This window comes from Amia ocellicauda, unplaced genomic scaffold (assembly GCF_036373705.1).
Source record: "Amia ocellicauda isolate fAmiCal2 unplaced genomic scaffold, fAmiCal2.hap1 HAP1_SCAFFOLD_184, whole genome shotgun sequence".
NCBI classification, from domain to species: domain Eukaryota; kingdom Metazoa; phylum Chordata; class Actinopteri; order Amiiformes; family Amiidae; genus Amia; species Amia ocellicauda.
Genome location: NW_027102747.1, coordinates 42,501 through 62,370, shown reverse-complemented (window position 1 = coordinate 62,370; position 19,870 = coordinate 42,501). Strand labels below are relative to the sequence as shown.

General features: G+C 43.4%; 15 non-coding genes and 2 pseudogenes across 15 annotated transcripts; all 17 read right to left on the bottom strand.

Moving 5' to 3' along the window:
* Window positions 1–885: 885 nt before the first annotated feature.
* LOC136724430 (5S ribosomal RNA) lies at window positions 886–1,004 on the bottom strand. Its single transcript, XR_010807095.1, has one exon. It is a non-coding gene; the product is annotated as a 5S ribosomal RNA (ribosomal RNA).
* A 1,066-nt stretch (window positions 1,005–2,070) lies between these two features.
* LOC136724429 (5S ribosomal RNA) lies at window positions 2,071–2,189 on the bottom strand. The gene has a single exon (XR_010807094.1). It is a non-coding gene; the product is annotated as a 5S ribosomal RNA (ribosomal RNA).
* Window positions 2,190–3,243: 1,054 nt separating this feature from the next.
* On the bottom strand, window positions 3,244–3,352 carry LOC136724413 (uncharacterized; annotated as a pseudogene).
* A 1,066-nt stretch (window positions 3,353–4,418) lies between these two features.
* On the bottom strand, window positions 4,419–4,537 carry LOC136724428 (5S ribosomal RNA). Its single transcript, XR_010807093.1, has one exon. It is a non-coding gene; the product is annotated as a 5S ribosomal RNA (ribosomal RNA).
* Window positions 4,538–5,592: 1,055 nt separating this feature from the next.
* On the bottom strand, window positions 5,593–5,711 carry LOC136724427 (5S ribosomal RNA). The gene has a single exon (XR_010807092.1). It is a non-coding gene; the product is annotated as a 5S ribosomal RNA (ribosomal RNA).
* Window positions 5,712–6,766: 1,055 nt separating this feature from the next.
* On the bottom strand, window positions 6,767–6,885 carry LOC136724402 (5S ribosomal RNA). Its single transcript, XR_010807073.1, has one exon. It is a non-coding gene; the product is annotated as a 5S ribosomal RNA (ribosomal RNA).
* Window positions 6,886–7,951: 1,066 nt separating this feature from the next.
* Window positions 7,952–8,070, bottom strand: LOC136724426 (5S ribosomal RNA). The gene has a single exon (XR_010807091.1). It is a non-coding gene; the product is annotated as a 5S ribosomal RNA (ribosomal RNA).
* Window positions 8,071–9,136: 1,066 nt separating this feature from the next.
* On the bottom strand, window positions 9,137–9,255 carry LOC136724424 (5S ribosomal RNA). Its single transcript, XR_010807090.1, has one exon. It is a non-coding gene; the product is annotated as a 5S ribosomal RNA (ribosomal RNA).
* A 1,054-nt stretch (window positions 9,256–10,309) lies between these two features.
* LOC136724412 (uncharacterized) lies at window positions 10,310–10,418 on the bottom strand (annotated as a pseudogene).
* A 1,066-nt stretch (window positions 10,419–11,484) lies between these two features.
* LOC136724423 (5S ribosomal RNA) lies at window positions 11,485–11,603 on the bottom strand. The gene has a single exon (XR_010807089.1). It is a non-coding gene; the product is annotated as a 5S ribosomal RNA (ribosomal RNA).
* Window positions 11,604–12,658: 1,055 nt separating this feature from the next.
* On the bottom strand, window positions 12,659–12,777 carry LOC136724422 (5S ribosomal RNA). Its single transcript, XR_010807088.1, has one exon. It is a non-coding gene; the product is annotated as a 5S ribosomal RNA (ribosomal RNA).
* A 1,055-nt stretch (window positions 12,778–13,832) lies between these two features.
* On the bottom strand, window positions 13,833–13,951 carry LOC136724401 (5S ribosomal RNA). The gene has a single exon (XR_010807072.1). It is a non-coding gene; the product is annotated as a 5S ribosomal RNA (ribosomal RNA).
* A 1,066-nt stretch (window positions 13,952–15,017) lies between these two features.
* LOC136724378 (5S ribosomal RNA) lies at window positions 15,018–15,136 on the bottom strand. Its single transcript, XR_010807051.1, has one exon. It is a non-coding gene; the product is annotated as a 5S ribosomal RNA (ribosomal RNA).
* A 1,056-nt stretch (window positions 15,137–16,192) lies between these two features.
* On the bottom strand, window positions 16,193–16,312 carry LOC136724398 (5S ribosomal RNA). Its single transcript, XR_010807069.1, has one exon. It is a non-coding gene; the product is annotated as a 5S ribosomal RNA (ribosomal RNA).
* A 1,055-nt stretch (window positions 16,313–17,367) lies between these two features.
* LOC136724376 (5S ribosomal RNA) lies at window positions 17,368–17,486 on the bottom strand. The gene has a single exon (XR_010807049.1). It is a non-coding gene; the product is annotated as a 5S ribosomal RNA (ribosomal RNA).
* A 1,055-nt stretch (window positions 17,487–18,541) lies between these two features.
* LOC136724420 (5S ribosomal RNA) lies at window positions 18,542–18,660 on the bottom strand. The gene has a single exon (XR_010807086.1). It is a non-coding gene; the product is annotated as a 5S ribosomal RNA (ribosomal RNA).
* Window positions 18,661–19,718: 1,058 nt separating this feature from the next.
* On the bottom strand, window positions 19,719–19,837 carry LOC136724419 (5S ribosomal RNA). Its single transcript, XR_010807085.1, has one exon. It is a non-coding gene; the product is annotated as a 5S ribosomal RNA (ribosomal RNA).
* Between the last annotated feature and the right edge of the window lie 33 nt (window positions 19,838–19,870).

Sequence of the window (19,870 nt, the reverse complement as noted above, 5' to 3'; positions counted from 1 at the left end):
GCCACACCAGACCGGAACTATATATTACAAAACGAACACATTGTCTTGATAAAACAGCTGTAATTGAGTGCCTGACACGCCAGTCAAGCGCAATCTTGAGAAGGTGTGCATTTCAGTAAGGATTTCAATTGACATGCAGTATGAAACTGAAAGGAGGTTGCATCACTATGATGCATAACATTGCATGTATTGTATTTTCAAGTGTGTGCATTCATCCTGTTGTCATTTTGTTTTGAAAGCAGAAGAATCATTCAACAGGTTGCTGAGACAAATGTAAACCAGTAAAACATATGAAGAGAAACAAACCTTGAATATAAGTTCAGTTGTTTAAACATTTGACAAACTATGGTGAGGGGGTAAGAAAACACACAAATCCAGCAGCTCCTGTATTTCAATACACCAGAACCCAATATTATTGGCGAGTCGGGTAGTCCATCATCACAGTTCGAGGGCAGGCATCATTTCAGTAATTTCATCCCGTTGCATTCACATCCGTGCCTTGAATGAGATTGAATGTGATCTTTGCTCTCAAGTATGTTCCCAAGTTTTACACTTTCGTGCTTTGCATGAATGGGAATGGAACCGTGTGTGTTGAATGAGGCTCCTTGTGAGCACTGAACTTTGTCCGGTGGAGTTCCTTTTTGTGTTGCTGTAATTGTGTCATTTCTCGATGAGAAAGATTAGGCAACATTTAGTCACTTCTAGCCATGATGCTCAATTTATTTACAAATGTACACTAGTTACTAGGGACCGTTTACGTTGGAGAACAAGATCTATTGTATGCCTGTGTATTTGGGGAAGTCAAATCTGAAATAATGATGAAATTGCGTGTATCCAAAGTTAAAACTTGTGATTTGTCGCCCTTTGGTGTGTAAAAGATGCAAAAGCTTACAGCACCTGGTATTCCCAGGCGGTCTCCCATCCAAGTACTGACCAGGCCCGAGCCTGCTTAGCTTCCGAGATCGGACGAGATCGGGCGTATTCAGGCTAGTATGGCCGTAAGCCAGGGAGGCTGTCCCTGATGCTGTACTTAAAGGGAAGGCAATATCCGTTTCTGCCGTTCATACTTACAGTTGAACTGTCTCTCTACTCTAAAGCCCGGGACACAGCAGCGCGCCGCAGACAGTCCCTGCTAACATGCCACGTTGTGGCAACATTGTGGCAACGTTGTGCGTTAGCTGGGGTGCCACACCAGACCGGAACTATATTTTACAAAAAAAACACATTGTCTTGATAAAACAGCTGTAATTGAGTGCCTGACACGCCAGTCAAGCGCAATCTTGAGAAGGTGTGCATTTCAGTAAGGATTTCAATTGACATGCAGTATGAAACTGAAAGGAGGTTGCATCACTATGATGCATAACATTGCATGTATTGTATTTTCAAGTGTGTGCATTCATCCTGTTGTCATTTTGTTTTGAAAGCAGAAGAATCATTCAACAGGTTGCTGAGACAAATGTAAACCAGTAAAACATATGAAGAGAAACAAACCTTGAATATAAGTTCAGTTGTTTAAACATTTGACAAACTATGGTGAGGGGGTAAGAAAACACACAAATCCAGCAGCTCCTGTATTTCAATACACCAGAACCCAATATTATTGGCGAGTCGGGTAGTCCATCATCACAGTTCGAGGGCAGGCATCATTTCAGTAATTTCATCCCGTTGCATTCACATCCGTGCCTTGAATGAGATTGAATGTGATCTTTGCTCTCAAGTATGTTCCCAAGTTTTACACTTTCGTGCTTTGCATGAATGGGAATGGAACCGTGTGTGTTGAATGAGGCTCCTTGTGAGCACTGAACTTTGTCCGGTGGAGTTCCTTTTTGTGTTGCTGTAATTGTGTCATTTCTCGATGAGAAAGATTAGGCAACATTTAGTCACTTCTAGCCATGATGCTCAATTTATTTACGAATGTACACTAGTTACTAGGGACCGTTTACGTTGGAGAACAAGATCTATTCTATGCCTGTGTATTTGGGGAAGTAAAATCTGAAATAATGATGAAATTGCGTGTATCCAAAGTTAAAACTCGTGATTTGTCGCCCTCTGGTGTGTAAAAGATGCAAAAGCTTACAGCACCTGGTATTCCCAGGCGGTCTCCCATCCAAGTACTGACCAGGCCCGAGCCTGCTTAGCTTCCGAGATCGGACGAGATCGGGCGTATTCAGGCTAGTATGGCCGTAAGCCAGGGAGGCTGTCCCTGACGCTCTACTTAAAGGGAAGGCAATATCCGTTTCTTCCGCTCATACTTGCAATTGAACTGTCTCTCTACTCTAAAGTCCGGGACACACCAGCGCGCCGCAGACAGTCCCTGCTAACACGAAACGTTGTGGCAACGTTGTGCGTTAGCTGGGGTGCCACACCAGACCGGAACTATATATTACAAAACGAACACATTGTCTTGATAAAACAGCTGTAATTGAGTGCCTGACACGCCAGTCAAGCGCAATCTTGAGAAGGTGTGCATTTCAGTAAGGATTTCAATTGACATGCAGTATGAAACTGAAAGGAGGTTGCATCACTATGATGCATAACATTGCATGTATTGTATTTTCAAGTGTGTGCATTCATCCTGTTTCTTTTTTTTTTGAAAGCAGAAGAATCATTCAACAGGTTGCTGAGACAAATGTAAACCAGTAAAACATATGAAGAGAAACAAACCTTGAATATAAGTTCAGTTGTTTAAACATTTGACAAACTATGGTGAGGGGGTAAGAAAACACACAAATCCAGCAGCTCCTGTATTTCAATACACCAGAACCCAATATTATTGGCGAGTCGGGTAGTCCATCATCACAGTTCGAGGGCAGGCATCATTTCAGTAATTTCATCCCGTTGCATTCACATCCGTGCCTTGAATGAGATTGAATGTGATCTTTGCTCTCAAGTATGTTCCCAAGTTTTACACTTTCGTGCTTTGCATGAATGGGAATGGAACCGTGTGTGTTGAATGAAGCTCCTTGTGAGCACTGAACTTTGTCCGGTGGAGTTCCTTTTTGTGTTGCTGTAATTGTGTCATTTCTCGATGAGAAAGATTAGGCAACATTTAGTCACTTCTAGCCATGATGCTCAATTTATTTACGAATGTACCCTAGTTACTAGGGACCGTTTACTTTGGAGAACAAGATCTATTGTATGCCTGTGTATTTGGGGAAGTCAAATCTGAAATAATGATGAAATTGCGTGTATCCAAAGTTAAAACTCGTGATTTGTCGCCCTCTGGTGTGTAAAAGATGCAAAAGCTTACAGCACCTGGTATTCCCAGGCGGTCTCCCATCCAAGTACTGACCAGGCCCGAGCCTGCTTAGCTTCCGAGATCGGGCGTATTCAGGCTAGTATGGCCGTAAGCCAGGGAGCCTGTCCCTGACGCTCTACTTAAAGGGAAGGCAATATCCGTTTCTGCCGCTCATACTTACAGTTGAACTGTCTCTCTACTCTAAAGCCCGGGACACACCAGCGCGCCGCAGACAGTCCCTGCTAACACGCCACGTTGTGGCAACATTGTGGCAACGTTGTGCGTTAGCTGGGGTGCCACACCAGACCGGAACTATATATTACAAAACGAACACATTCTCTTGATAAAACAGCTGTAATTGAGTGCCTGACACGCCAGTCAAGCGCAATCTTGAGAAGGTGTGCATTTCAGTAAGGATTTCTATTGACATGCAGTATGAAACTGAAAGGAGGTTGCATCACTATGATGCATAACATTGCATGTATTGTATTTTCAAGTGTGTGCATTCATCCTGTTGTCATTTTGTTTTGAAAGCAGAAGAATCATTCAACAGGTTGCTGAGACAAATGTAAACCAGTAAAACATATGAAGAGAAACAAACCTTGAATATAAGTTCAGTTGTTTAAACATTTGACAAACTATGGTGAGGGGGTAAGAAAACACACAAATCCAGCAGCTCCTGTATTTCAATACACCAGAACCCAATATTATTGGCGAGTCGGGTAGTCCATCATCACAGTTCGAGGGCAGGCATCATTTCAGTAATTTCATCCCGTTGCATTCACATCCGTGCCTTGAATGAGATTGAATGTGATCTTTGCTCTCAAGTATGTTCCCAAGTTTTACACTTTCGTGCTTTGCATGAATGGGAATGGAACCGTGTGTGTTGAATGAGGCTCCTTGTGAGCACTGAACTTTGTCCGGTGGAGTTCCTTTTTGTGTTGCTGTAATTGTGTCATTTCTCGATGAGAAAGATTAGGCAACATTTAGTCACTTCTAGCCATGATGCTCAATTTATTTACGAATGTACCCTAGTTACTAGGGACCGTTTACGTTGGAGAACAAGATCTATTGTATGCCTGTGTATTTGGGGAAGTCAAATCTGAAATAATGATGAAATTGCGTGTATCCAAAGTTAAAACTCGTGATTTGTCGCCCTCTGGTGTGTAAAAGATGCAAAAGCTTACAGCACCTGGTATTCCCAGGCGGTCTCCCATCCAAGTACTGACCAGGCCCGAGCCTGCTTAGCTTCCGAGATCGGACGAGATCGGGCGTATTCAGGCTAGTATGGCCGTAAGCCAGGGAGGCTGTCCCTGACGCTCTACTTAAAGGGAAGGCAATATCCGTTTCTGCCGCTCATACTTGCAGTTGAACTCTCTCTCTACTCTAAAGTCCGGGACACACCAGCGCGCCGCAGACAGTCCCTGCTAACACGAAACGTTGTGGCAACGTTGTGCGTTAGCTGGGGTGCCACACCAGACCGGAACTATATATTACAAAACGAACATATTGTCTTGATAATACAGCTGTAATTGAGTGCCTGACACGCCAGTCAAGCGCAATCTTGAGAAGGTGTGCATTTCAGTAAGGATTTCAATTGACATGCAGTTTGAAACTGAAAGGAGGTTGCATCACTATGATGCATAACATTGCATGTATTGTATTTTCAAGTGTGTGCATTCATCCTGTTGTCATTTTGTTTTGAAAGCAGAAGAATCATTCAACAGGTTGCTGAGACAAATGTAAACCAGTAAAACATATGAAGAGAAACAAACCTTGAATATAAGTTCAGTTGTTTAAACATTTGACAAACTATGGTGAGGGGGTAAGAAAACACACAAATCCAGCAGCTCCTGTATTTCAATACACCAGAACCCAATATTATTGGCGAGTCGGGTAGTCCATCATCACAGTTCGAGGGCAGGCATCATTTCAGTAATTTCATCCCGTTGCATTCACATCCGTGCCTTGAATGAGATTGAATGTGATCTTTGCTCTCAAGTATGTTCCCAAGTTTTACACTTTCGTGCTTTGCATGAATGGGAATGGAACCGTGTGTGTTGAATGAGGCTCCTTGTGAGCACTGATCTTTGTCCGGTGGAGTTCCTTTTTGTGTTGCTGTAATTGTGTCATTTCTCGATGAGAAGGATTAGGCAACATTTAGTCACTTCTAGCCATGATGCTCAATTTATTTACGAATGTACCCTAGTTACTAGGGACCGTTTACGTTGGAGAACAAGATCTATTGTATGCCTGTGTATTTGGGGAAGTCAAATCTGAAATAATGATGAAATTGCGTGTATCCAAAGTTAAAACTCGTGATTTGTCGCGCTCTGGTGTGTAAAAGATGCAAAAGCTTACAGCACCTGGTATTCCCAGGCGGTCTCCCATCCAAGTACTGACCAGGCCCGAGCCTGCTTAGCTTCCGAGATCGGACGAGATCGGGCGTATTCAGGCTAGTATGGCCGTAAGCCAGGGAGGCTGTCCCTGACGCTCTACTTAAAGGGAAGGCAATATCCGTTTCTGCCGTTCATACTTACAGTTGAACTGTCTCTCTACTCTAAAGCCCGGGACACACCAGCGCGCCGCAGACAGTCCCTGCTAACACGAAACGTTGTGGCAACGTTGTGCGTTAGCTGGGGTGCCACACCAGACCGGAACTATATATTACAAAACGAACACATTGTCTTGATAATACAGCTGTAATTGAGTGCCTGACACGCCAGTCAAGCTCAATCTTGAGAAGGTGTGCATTTCAATAAGGATTTCAATTGACATACAGTATGAAACTGAAAGGAGGTTGCATCACTATGATGCATAACATTGCATGTATTGTATTTTCAAGTGTGTGCATTCATCCTGTTGTCATTTTGTTTTGAAAGCAGAAGAATCATTCAACAGGTTGCTGAGACAAATGTAAACCAGTAAAACATATGAAGAGAAACAAACCTTGAATATAAGTTCAGTTGTTTAAACATTTGACAAACTATGGTGAGGGGGTAAGAAAACACACAAATCCAGCAGCTCCTGTATTTCAATACACCAAAACACAATATTATTGGCGAGTCGGGTAGTCCATCATCACAGTTCGAGGGCAGGCATCATTTCAGTAATTTCATCCCGTTGCATTCACATCCGTGCCTTGAATGAGATTGAATGTGATCTTTGCTCTCAAGTATGTTCCCAAGTTTTACACTTTCGTGCTTTGCATGAATGGGAATGGAACCGTGTGTGTTGAATGAGGCTCCTTGTGAGCACTGAACTTTTTCCGGTGGAGTTCCTTTTTGTGTTGCTGTAATTGTGTCATTTCTCGATGAGAAAGATTAGGCAACATTTAGTAACTTCTAGCCATGATGCTCAATTTATTTACGAATGTACCCTAGTTACTAGGGACCGTTTACGTTGGAGAACAAGATCTATTGTATGCCTGTGTATTTGGGGAAGTCAAATCTGAAATAATGATGAAATTGCGTGTATCCAAAGTTAAAACTCGTGATTTGTCGCCCTCTGGTGTGTAAAAGATGCAAAAGCTTACAGCACCTGGTATTCCCAGGCGGTCTCCCATGCAAGTACTGACCAGGCCCGAGCCTGCTTAGTTTCCGAGATCGGACGAGATCGGGCGTATTCAGGCTAGTATGGCCGTAAGCCAGGAATGCTGTCCCTGACGCTCTACTTAAAGGGAAGGCAATATCCGTTTCTGCCGTTCATACTTACAGTTGAACTGTCTCTCTACTCTAAAGCCCGGGACACACCAGCGCGCCGCAGACAGTCCCTGCTAAGACGCCACGTTGTGGCAACATTGTGGCAACGTTGTGCGTTAGCTGGGGTGCCACACCAGACCGGAACTATATTTTACAAAACGAACACATTGTCTTGATAATACAGCTGTAATTGAGTGCCTGACATGCCAGTCAAGCGCAATCTTGAGAAGGTGTGCATTTCAGTAAGGATTTCAATTGACATGCAGTATGAAACTGAAAGGAGGTTGCATCACTATGATGCATAACATTGCATGTATTGTATTTTCAAGTGTGTGCATTCATCCTGTTGTCATTTTGTTTTGAAAGCAGAAGAATCATTCAACAGGTTGCTGAGACAAATGTAAACCAGTAAAACATATGAAGAGAAACAAACCTTGAATATAAGTTCAGTTGTTTAAACATTTGACAAACTATGGTGAGGGGGTAAGAAAACACACAAATCCAGCAGCTCCTGTATTTCAATACACCAGAACCCAATATTATTGGCGAGTCGGGTAGTCCATCATCACAGTTCGAGGGCAGGCATCTTTTCAGTAATTTCATCCCGTTGCATTCACATCCGTGCCTTGAATGAGATTGAATGTGATCTTTGCTCTCAAGTATGTTCCCAAGTTTTACACTTTCGTGCTTTGCATGAATGGGAATGGAACCGTGTGTGTTGAATGAGGCTCCTTGTGAGCACTGATCTTTGTCCGGTGGAGTTCCTTTTTGTGTTGCTGTAATTGTGTCATTTCTCGATGAGAAAGATTAGGCAACATTTAGTCACTTCTAGCCATGATGCTCAATTTATTTACGAATGTACCCTAGTTACTAGGGACCGTTTACGTTGGAGAACAAGATCTATTGTTTGCCTGTGTATTTGGGGAAGTCAAATCTGAAATAATGATGAAATTGCGTGTATCCAAAGTTAAAACTCGTGATTTGTCGCGCTCTGGTGTGTAAAAGATGCAAAAGCTTACAGCACCTGGTATTCCCAGGCGGTCTCCCATCCAAGTACTGACCAGGCCCGAGCCTGCTTAGCTTCCGAGATCGGACGAGATCGGGCGTATTCAGGCTAGTATGGCCGTAAGCCAGGGAGGCTGTCCCTGATGCTGTACTTAAAGGGAAGGCAATATCCGTTTCTGCCGTTCATACTTACAGTTGAACTGTCTCTCTACTCTAAAGCCCGGGACACAGCAGCGCGCCGCAGACAGTCCCTGCTAACATGCCACGTTGTGGCAACATTGTGGCAACGTTGTGCGTTAGCTGGGGTGCCACACCAGACCGGAACTATATTTTACAAAAAAAACACATTGTCTTGATAAAACAGCTGTAATTGAGTGCCTGACACGCCAGTCAAGCGCAATCTTGAGAAGGTGTGCATTTCAGTAAGGATTTCAATTGACATGCAGTATGAAACTGAAAGGAGGTTGCATCACTATGATGCATAACATTGCATGTATTGTATTTTCAAGTGTGTGCATTCATCCTGTTGTCATTTTGTTTTGAAAGCAGAAGAATCATTCAACAGGTTGCTGAGACAAATGTAAACCAGTAAAACATATGAAGAGAAACAAACCTTGAATATAAGTTCAGTTGTTTAAACATTTGACAAACTATGGTGAGGGGGTAAGAAAACACACAAATCCAGCAGCTCCTGTATTTCAATACACCAGAACCCAATATTATTGGCGAGTCGGGTAGTCCATCATCACAGTTCGAGGGCAGGCATCATTTCAGTAATTTCATCCCGTTGCATTCACATCCGTGCCTTGAATGAGATTGAATGTGATCTTTGCTCTCAAGTATGTTCCCAAGTTTTACACTTTCGTGCTTTGCATGAATGGGAATGGAACCGTGTGTGTTGAATGAGGCTCCTTGTGAGCACTGAACTTTGTCCGGTGGAGTTCCTTTTTGTGTTGCTGTAATTGTGTCATTTCTCGATGAGAAAGATTAGGCAACATTTAGTCACTTCTAGCCATGATGCTCAATTTATTTACGAATGTACACTAGTTACTAGGGACCGTTTACGTTGGAGAACAAGATCTATTCTATGCCTGTGTATTTGGGGAAGTAAAATCTGAAATAATGATGAAATTGCGTGTATCCAAAGTTAAAACTCGTGATTTGTCGCCCTCTGGTGTGTAAAAGATGCAAAAGCTTACAGCACCTGGTATTCCCAGGCGGTCTCCCATCCAAGTACTGACCAGGCCCGAGCCTGCTTAGCTTCCGAGATCGGACGAGATCGGGCGTATTCAGGCTAGTATGGCCGTAAGCCAGGGAGGCTGTCCCTGACGCTCTACTTAAAGGGAAGGCAATATCCGTTTCTTCCGCTCATACTTGCAATTGAACTGTCTCTCTACTCTAAAGTCCGGGACACACCAGCGCGCCGCAGACAGTCCCTGCTAACACGAAACGTTGTGGCAACGTTGTGCGTTAGCTGGGGTGCCACACCAGACCGGAACTATATATTACAAAACGAACACATTGTCTTGATAAAACAGCTGTAATTGAGTGCCTGACACGCCAGTCAAGCGCAATCTTGAGAAGGTGTGCATTTCAGTAAGGATTTCAATTGACATGCAGTATGAAACTGAAAGGAGGTTGCATCACTATGATGCATAACATTGCATGTATTGTATTTTCAAGTGTGTGCATTCATCCTGTTTCTTTTTTTTTTGAAAGCAGAAGAATCATTCAACAGGTTGCTGAGACAAATGTAAACCAGTAAAACATATGAAGAGAAACAAACCTTGAATATAAGTTCAGTTGTTTAAACATTTGACAAACTATGGTGAGGGGGTAAGAAAACACACAAATCCAGCAGCTCCTGTATTTCAATACACCAGAACCCAATATTATTGGCGAGTCGGGTAGTCCATCATCACAGTTCGAGGGCAGGCATCATTTCAGTAATTTCATCCCGTTGCATTCACATCCGTGCCTTGAATGAGATTGAATGTGATCTTTGCTCTCAAGTATGTTCCCAAGTTTTACACTTTCGTGCTTTGCATGAATGGGAATGGAACCGTGTGTGTTGAATGAAGCTCCTTGTGAGCACTGAACTTTGTCCGGTGGAGTTCCTTTTTGTGTTGCTGTAATTGTGTCATTTCTCGATGAGAAAGATTAGGCAACATTTAGTCACTTCTAGCCATGATGCTCAATTTATTTACGAATGTACCCTAGTTACTAGGGACCGTTTACGTTGGAGAACAAGATCTATTGTATGCCTGTGTATTTGGGGAAGTCAAATCTGAAATAATGATGAAATTGCGTGTATCCAAAGTTAAAACTCGTGATTTGTCGCCCTCTGGTGTGTAAAAGATGCAAAAGCTTACAGCACCTGGTATTCCCAGGCGGTCTCCCATCCAAGTACTGACCAGGCCCGAGCCTGCTTAGCTTCCGAGATCGGGCGTATTCAGGCTAGTATGGCCGTAAGCCAGGGAGGCTGTCCCTGACGCTCTACTTAAAGGGAAGGCAATATCCGTTTCTGCCGCTCATACTTACAGTTGAACTGTCTCTCTACTCTAAAGCCCGGGACACACCAGCGCGCCGCAGACAGTCCCTGCTAACACGCCACGTTGTGGCAACATTGTGGCAACGTTGTGCGTTAGCTGGGGTGCCACACCAGACCGGAACTATATATTACAAAACGAACACATTCTCTTGATAAAACAGCTGTAATTGAGTGCCTGACACGCCAGTCAAGCGCAATCTTGAGAAGGTGTGCATTTCAGTAAGGATTTCTATTGACATGCAGTATGAAACTGAAAGGAGGTTGCATCACTATGATGCATAACATTGCATGTATTGTATTTTCAAGTGTGTGCATTCATCCTGTTGTCATTTTGTTTTGAAAGCAGAAGAATCATTCAACAGGTTGCTGAGACAAATGTAAACCAGTAAAACATATGAAGAGAAACAAACCTTGAATATAAGTTCAGTTGTTTAAACATTTGACAAACTATGGTGAGGGGGTAAGAAAACACACAAATCCAGCAGCTCCTGTATTTCAATACACCAGAACCCAATATTATTGGCGAGTCGGGTAGTCCATCATCACAGTTCGAGGGCAGGCATCATTTCAGTAATTTCATCCCGTTGCATTCACATCCGTGCCTTGAATGAGATTGAATGTGATCTTTGCTCTCAAGTATGTTCCCAAGTTTTACACTTTCGTGCTTTGCATGAATGGGAATGGAACCGTGTGTGTTGAATGAGGCTCCTTGTGAGCACTGAACTTTGTCCGGTGGAGTTCCTTTTTGTGTTGCTGTAATTGTGTCATTTCTCGATGAGAAAGATTAGGCAACATTTAGTCACTTCTAGCCATGATGCTCAATTTATTTACGAATGTACCCTAGTTACTAGGGACCGTTTACGTTGGAGAACAAGATCTATTGTATGCCTGTGTATTTGGGGAAGTCAAATCTGAAATAATGATGAAATTGCGTGTATCCAAAGTTAAAACTCGTGATTTGTCGCCCTCTGGTGTGTAAAAGATGCAAAAGCTTACAGCACCTGGTATTCCCAGGCGGTCTCCCATCCAAGTACTGACCAGGCCCGAGCCTGCTTAGCTTCCGAGATCGGACGAGATCGGGCGTATTCAGGCTAGTATGGCCGTAAGCCAGGGAGGCTGTCCCTGACGCTCTACTTAAAGGGAAGGCAATATCCGTTTCTGCCGCTCATACTTGCAGTTGAACTCTCTCTCTACTCTAAAGTCCGGGACACACCAGCGCGCCGCAGACAGTCCCTGCTAACACGAAACGTTGTGGCAACGTTGTGCGTTAGCTGGGGTGCCACACCAGACCGGAACTATATATTACAAAACGAACATATTGTCTTGATAATACAGCTGTAATTGAGTGCCTGACACGCCAGTCAAGCGCAATCTTGAGAAGGTGTGCATTTCAGTAAGGATTTCAATTGACATGCAGTTTGAAACTGAAAGGAGGTTGCATCACTATGATGCATAACATTGCATGTATTGTATTTTCAAGTGTGTGCATTCATCCTGTTGTCATTTTGTTTTGAAAGCAGAAGAATCATTCAACAGGTTGCTGAGACAAATGTAAACCAGTAAAACATATGAAGAGAAACAAACCTTGAATATAAGTTCAGTTGTTTAAACATTTGACAAACTATGGTGAGGGGGTAAGAAAACACACAAATCCAGCAGCTCCTGTATTTCAATACACCAGAACCCAATATTATTGGCGAGTCGGGTAGTCCATCATCACAGTTCGAGGGCAGGCATCATTTCAGTAATTTCATCCCGTTGCATTCACATCCGTGCCTTGAATGAGATTGAATGTGATCTTTGCTCTCAAGTATGTTCCCAAGTTTTACACTTTCGTGCTTTGCATGAATGGGAATGGAACCGTGTGTGTTGAATGAGGCTCCTTGTGAGCACTGATCTTTGTCCGGTGGAGTTCCTTTTTGTGTTGCTGTAATTGTGTCATTTCTCGATGAGAAGGATTAGGCAACATTTAGTCACTTCTAGCCATGATGCTCAATTTATTTACGAATGTACCCTAGTTACTAGGGACCGTTTACGTTGGAGAACAAGATCTATTGTATGCCTGTGTATTTGGGGAAGTCAAATCTGAAATAATGATGAAATTGCGTGTATCCAAAGTTAAAACTCGTGATTTGTCGCGCTCTGGTGTGTAAAAGATGCAAAAGCTTACAGCACCTGGTATTCCCAGGCGGTCTCCCATCCAAGTACTGACCAGGCCCGAGCCTGCTTAGCTTCCGAGATCGGACGAGATCGGGCGTATTCAGGCTAGTATGGCCGTAAGCCAGGGAGGCTGTCCCTGACGCTCTACTTAAAGGGAAGGCAATATCCGTTTCTGCCGTTCATACTTACAGTTGAACTGTCTCTCTACTCTAAAGCCCGGGACACACCAGCGCGCCGCAGACAGTCCCTGCTAACACGAAACGTTGTGGCAACGTTGTGCGTTAGCTGGGGTGCCACACCAGACCGGAACTATATATTACAAAACGAACACATTGTCTTGATAATACAGCTGTAATTGAGTGCCTGACACGCCAGTCAAGCTCAATCTTGAGAAGGTGTGCATTTCAATAAGGATTTCAATTGACATACAGTATGAAACTGAAAGGAGGTTGCATCACTATGATGCATAACATTGCATGTATTGTATTTTCAAGTGTGTGCATTCATCCTGTTGTCATTTTGTTTTGAAAGCAGAAGAATCATTCAACAGGTTGCTGAGACAAATGTAAACCAGTAAAACATATGAAGAGAAACAAACCTTGAATATAAGTTCAGTTGTTTAAACATTTGACAAACTATGGTGAGGGGGTAAGAAAACACACAAATCCAGCAGCTCCTGTATTTCAATACACCAAAACACAATATTATTGGCGAGTCGGGTAGTCCATCATCACAGTTCGAGGGCAGGCATCATTTCAGTAATTTCATCCCGTTGCATTCACATCCGTGCCTTGAATGAGATTGAATGTGATCTTTGCTCTCAAGTATGTTCCCAAGTTTTACACTTTCGTGCTTTGCATGAATGGGAATGGAACCGTGTGTGTTGAATGAGGCTCCTTGTGAGCACTGAACTTTTTCCGGTGGAGTTCCTTTTTGTGTTGCTGTAATTGTGTCATTTCTCGATGAGAAAGATTAGGCAACATTTAGTAACTTCTAGCCATGATGCTCAATTTATTTACGAATGTACCCTAGTTACTAGGGACCGTTTACGTTGGAGAACAAGATCTATTGTATGCCTGTGTATTTGGGGAAGTCAAATCTGAAATAATGATGAAATTGCGTGTATCCAAAGTTAAAACTCGTGATTTGTCGCCCTCTGGTGTGTAAAAGATGCAAAAGCTTACAGCACCTGGTATTCCCAGGCGGTCTCCCATGCAAGTACTGACCAGGCCCGAGCCTGCTTAGTTTCCGAGATCGGACGAGATCGGGCGTATTCAGGCTAGTATGGCCGTAAGCCAGGAATGCTGTCCCTGACGCTCTACTTAAAGGGAAGGCAATATCCGTTTCTGCCGTTCATACTTACAGTTGAACTGTCTCTCTACTCTAAAGCCCGGGACACACCAGCGCGCCGCAGACAGTCCCTGCTAAGACGCCACGTTGTGGCAACATTGTGGCAACGTTGTGCGTTAGCTGGGGTGCCACACCAGACCGGAACTATATTTTACAAAACGAACACATTGTCTTGATAATACAGCTGTAATTGAGTGCCTGACATGCCAGTCAAGCGCAATCTTGAGAAGGTGTGCATTTCAGTAAGGATTTCAATTGACATGCAGTATGAAACTGAAAGGAGGTTGCATCACTATGATGCATAACATTGCATGTATTGTATTTTCAAGTGTGTGCATTCATCCTGTTGTCATTTTGTTTTGAAAGCAGAAGAATCATTCAACAGGTTGCTGAGACAAATGTAAACCAGTAAAACATATGAAGAGAAACAAACCTTGAATATAAGTTCAGTTGTTTAAACATTTGACAAACTATGGTGAGGGGGTAAGAAAACACACAAATCCAGCAGCTCCTGTATTTCAATACACCAGAACCCAATATTATTGGCGAGTCGGGTAGTCCATCATCACAGTTCGAGGGCAGGCATCTTTTCAGTAATTTCATCCCGTTGCATTCACATCCGTGCCTTGAATGAGATTGAATGTGATCTTTGCTCTCAAGTATGTTCCCAAGTTTTACACTTTCGTGCTTTGCATGAATGGGAATGGAACCGTGTGTGTTGAATGAGGCTCCTTGTGAGCACTGATCTTTGTCCGGTGGAGTTCCTTTTTGTGTTGCTGTAATTGTGTCATTTCTCGATGAGAAAGATTAGGCAACATTTAGTCACTTCTAGCCATGATGCTCAATTTATTTACGAATGTACCCTAGTTACTAGGGACCGTTTACGTTGGAGAACAAGATCTATTGTTTGCCTGTGTATTTGGGGAAGTCAAATCTGAAATAATGATGAAATTGCGTGTATCCAAAGTTAAAACTCGTGATTTGTCGCGCTCTGGTGTGTAAAAGATGCAAAAGCTTACAGCACCTGGTATTCCCAGGCGGTCTCCCATCCAAGTACTGACCAGGCCCGAGCCTGCTTAGCTTCCGAGATCGGACGAGATCGGGCGTATTCAGGCTAGTATGGCCGTGAGCCAGGGAGCCTGTCCCTGACGCTCTATTTAAAGGGATGGCAATATCCGTTTCTGCCGTTCATACTTACAGTTGAACTGTCTCTCTACTCTAAAGCCCGGGACACACCAGCGCGCCGCAGACAGTCCCTGCTAATATGCCACGTTGTGGCAACGTTGTGCGTTAGCTGGGGTGCCACACCAGACCGGAACTATATTTTACAAAACGAACACATTTGTCTTGATAAAACAGCTGTAATTGAGTGCCTGACACGCCAGTCAAGCGCAATCTTGAGAAGGTGTGCATTTCAATAAGGATTTCAATTGACGTGCAGTATGAAACTGAAAGGAGGTTGCATCACTATGATGCATAACATTGCATGTATTGTATTTTCAAGTGTGTGCATTCATCCTGTTGTCATTTTGTTTTGAAAGCAGAAGAATCATTCAACAGGTTGCTGAGACAAATGTAAACCAGTAAAACATATGAAGAGAAACAAACCTTGAATATAAGTTCAGTTGTTTAAACATTTGACAAACTATGGTGAGGGGGTAAGAAAACACACAAATCCAGCAGCTCCTGTATTTCAATACACCAGAACCCAATATTATTGGCGAGTCGGGTAGTCCATCATCACAGTTCGAGGGCAGGCATCATTTCAGTAATTTCATCCCGTTGCATTCACATCCGTGCCTTGAATGAGATTGAATGTGATCTTTGCTCTCAAGTATGTTCCCAAGTTTTACATTTTCGTGCTTTGCATGAATGGGGATTGAACCGTGTGTGTTGAATGAGGCTCCTTGTGAGCACTGATCTTTGTCCGGTGGAGTTCCTTTTTGTGTTGCTGTAATTGTGTCATTTCTCGATGAGAAAGATTAGGCAACATTTAGTCACTTCTAGCCATGATGCTCAATTTATTTACGAATGTACCCTAGTTACTAGGGACCGTTTACGTTGGAGAACAAGATCTATTGTATGCCTGTGTATTTGGGGAAGTCAAATCTGAAATAATGATGAAATTGCGTGTATCCAAAGTTAAAACTCGTGATTTGTCGCGCTCTGGTGTGTAAAAGATGCAAAAGCTTACAGCACCTGGTATTCCCCAGGCGGTCTCCCATCCAAGTACTGACCAGGCCCGAGCCTGCTTAGCTTCCGAGATCGGACGAGATCGGGCGTATTCAGGCTAGTATGGCCGTAAGCCAGGGAGGCTGTCCCTGACGCTCTACTTAAAGGGATGGCAATATCCGTTTCTGCCGTTCATACTTACAGTTGAACTGTCTCTCTACTCTAAAGCCCGGGACACACCAGCGCGCCGCAGACAGTCCCTGCTAATATGCCACGTTGTGGCAACGTTGTGCGTTAGCTGGGGTGCCACACCAGACCGGAACTATATTTTACAAAACGAACACATTGTCTTGATAAAACAGCTGTAATTGAGTGCCTGACACGCCAGTCAAGCGCAATCTTGAGAAGGTGTGCATTTCAGTAAGGATATCAATTGACATGCAGTATGAAACTGAAAGGAGGTTGCATCACTATGATGCATAACATTGCATGTATTGTATTTTCAAGTGTGTGCATTCATCCTGTTGTCATTTTGTTTTGAAAGCAGAAGAATCATTCAACAGATTGCTGAGACAAATGTAAACCAGTAAAACATATGAAGAGAAATAAACCTTGAATATAAGTTCAGTTGTTTAAACATTTGACAAACTATGGTGAGGGGGTAAGAAAACACACAAATCCAGCAGCTCCTGTATTTCAATACACCAGAACCCAATATTATTGGCGAGTCGGGTAGTCCATCATCACAGTTCGAGGGCAGGCATCATTTCAGTAATTTCATCCCGTTGCATTCACATCCGTGCCTTGAATGAGATTGAATGTGATCTTTGCTCTCAAGTATGTTCCCAAGTTTTACACTTTCGTGCTTTGCATGAATGGGAATGGAACCGTGTGTGTTGAATGAGGCTCCTTGTGAGCACTGAACTCTGTCCGGTGGAGTTCCTTTTTGTGTTGCTGTAATTGTGTCATTTCTCGATGAGAAAGATTAGGCAACATTTAGTCACTTCTAGCCATGATGCTCAATTTATTTACGAATGTACCCTAGTTACTAGGGACCGTTTACGTTGGAGAACAAGATCTATTGTATGCCTGTGTATTTGGGGAAGTCAAATCTGAAATAATGATGAAATTGCGTGTATCCAAAGTTAAAACTCGTGATTTGTCGCCCTCTGGTGTGTAAAAGATGCAAAAGCTTACAGCACCTGGTTTTCCCAGGTGGTCTCCCATCCAAGTACTGACCAGGCCCGAGCCTGCTTAGCTTCCGAGATCGGACGAGATCGGGCGTATTCAGGCTAGTATGGCCCTAAGCCAGGGAGGCTGTCCCTGACGCTCTACTTAAAGAGAAGGCAATATCCGTTTCTGCCGCTCATACTTGCAGTTGAACTGTCTCTCTACTCTAAAGTCCGGGACACACCAGCGCGCCGCAGACAGTCCCTGCTAACACGAAACGTTGTGGCAACGTTGTGCGTTAGCTGGGGTGCCACACCAGACCGGAACTATATATTACAAAACGAACACATTGTCTTGATAAAACAGCTGTAATTGAGTGCCTGACACGCCAGTCAAGCGCAATCTTGAGAAGGTGTGCATTTCAGTAAGGATTTCAATTGACATGCAGTATGAAACTGAAAGGAGGTTGCATCACTATGATGCATAACATTGCATGTATTGTATTTTCAAGTGTGTGCATTCATCCTGTTGTCATTTTGTTTTGAAAGCAGAAGAATCATTCAACAGGTTGCTGAGACAAATGTAAACCAGTAAAACATATGAAGAGAAACAAACCTTGAATATAAGTTCAGTTGTTTAAACATTTGACAAACTATGGTGAGGGGGTAAGAAAACACACAAATCCAGCAGCTCCTGTATTTCAATACACCAGAACCCAATATTATTGGCGAGTCGGGTAGTCCATCATCACAGTTCGAGGGCAGGCATCATTTCAGTAATTTCATCCCGTTGCATTCACATCCGTGCCTTGAATGAGATTGAATGTGATCTTTGCTCTCAAGTATGTTCCCAAGTTTTACACTTTCGTGCTTTGCATGAATGGGAATGGAACCGTGTGTGTTGAATGAGGCTCCTTGTGAGCACTGAACTTTGTCCGGTGGAGTTCCTTTTTGTGTTGCTGTAATTGTGTAATTTCTCGATGAGAAAGATTAGGCAACATTTAGTCACTTCTAGCCATGATGCTCAATTTATTTACGAATGTACCCTAGTTACTAGGGACCGTTTACGTTGGAGAACAAGATCTATTGTATGCCTGTGTATTTGGGGAAGTCAAATCTGAAATAATGATGAAATTGCGAGTATCCAAAGTTAAAACTCGTGATTTGTCGCCCTCTGGTGTGTAAAAGATGCAAAAGCTTACAGCACCTGGTATTCCCAGGCGGTCTCCCATCCAAGTACTGACCAGGCCCGAGCCTGCTTAGCTTCCGAGATCGGACGAGATCGGGCGTATTCAGGCTAGTATGGCCGTAAGCCAGGGAGCCTGTCCCTGACGCTCTACTTAAAGGGAAGGCAATATCCGTTTCTGCCGCTCATACTTGCAGTTGAACTGTCTCTCTACTCTAAAGTCCGGGACACACCAGCGCGCCGCAGACAGTCCCTGCTAACACGAAACGTTGTGGCAACGTTGTGCGTTAGCTGGGGTGCCACACCAGACCGGAACTATATATTACAAAACGAACACATTGTCTTGATAAAACAGCTGTAATTGAGTGCCTGACACGCCAGTCAAGCGCAATCTTGAGAAGGTGTGCATTTCAGTAAGGATTTCAATTGACATGCAGTATGAAACTGAAAGGAGGTTGCATCACTATGATGCATAACATTGCATGTATTGTATTTTCAAGTGTGTGCATTCATCCTGTTGTCATTTTGTTTTGAAAGTAGAAGAATCATTTTTGCTGAGGTTGCTGAGACAAATGTAAACCAGTAAAACATATGAAGAGAAACAAACCTTGAATATAAGTTCAGTTGTTTAAACATTTGACAAACTATGGTGAGGGGGTAAGAAAACACACAAATCCAGCAGCTCCTGTATTTCAATACACCAGAACCCAATATTATTGGCGAGTCGGGTAGTCCATCATCACAGTTCGAGGGCAGGCATCATTTCAGTAATTTCATCCCGTTGCATTCACATCCGTGCCTTGAATGAGATTGAATGTGATCTTTGCTCTCAAGTATGTTCCCAAGTTTTACACTTTCGTGCTTTGCATGAATGGGAATGGAACCGTGTGTGTTGAATGAGGCTCCTTGTGAGCACTGAACTTTGTCCGGTGGAGTTCCTTTTTGTGTTGCTGTAATTGTGTCATTTCTCGATGAGAAAGATTAGGCAACATTTAGTCACTTCTAGCCATGATGCTCAATTTATTTATGAATGTACCCTAGTTACTAGGGACCGTTTACGTTGGAGAACAAGATCTATTGTATGCCTGTGTATTTGGGGAAGTCAAATCTGAAATAATGATGAAATTGCGTGTATCCAAAGTTAAAACTCGTGATTTGTCGCCCTCTGGTGTGTAAAAGATGCAAAAGCTTACAGCACCTGGTATTCCCAGGCGGTCTCCCATCCAAGTACTGACCAGGCCCGAGCCTGCTTAGCTTCCGAGATCGGACGAGATCGGGCGTATTCAGGCTAGTATGGCCGTAAGCCAGGGAGGCTGTCCCTGACGCTCTACTTAAAGG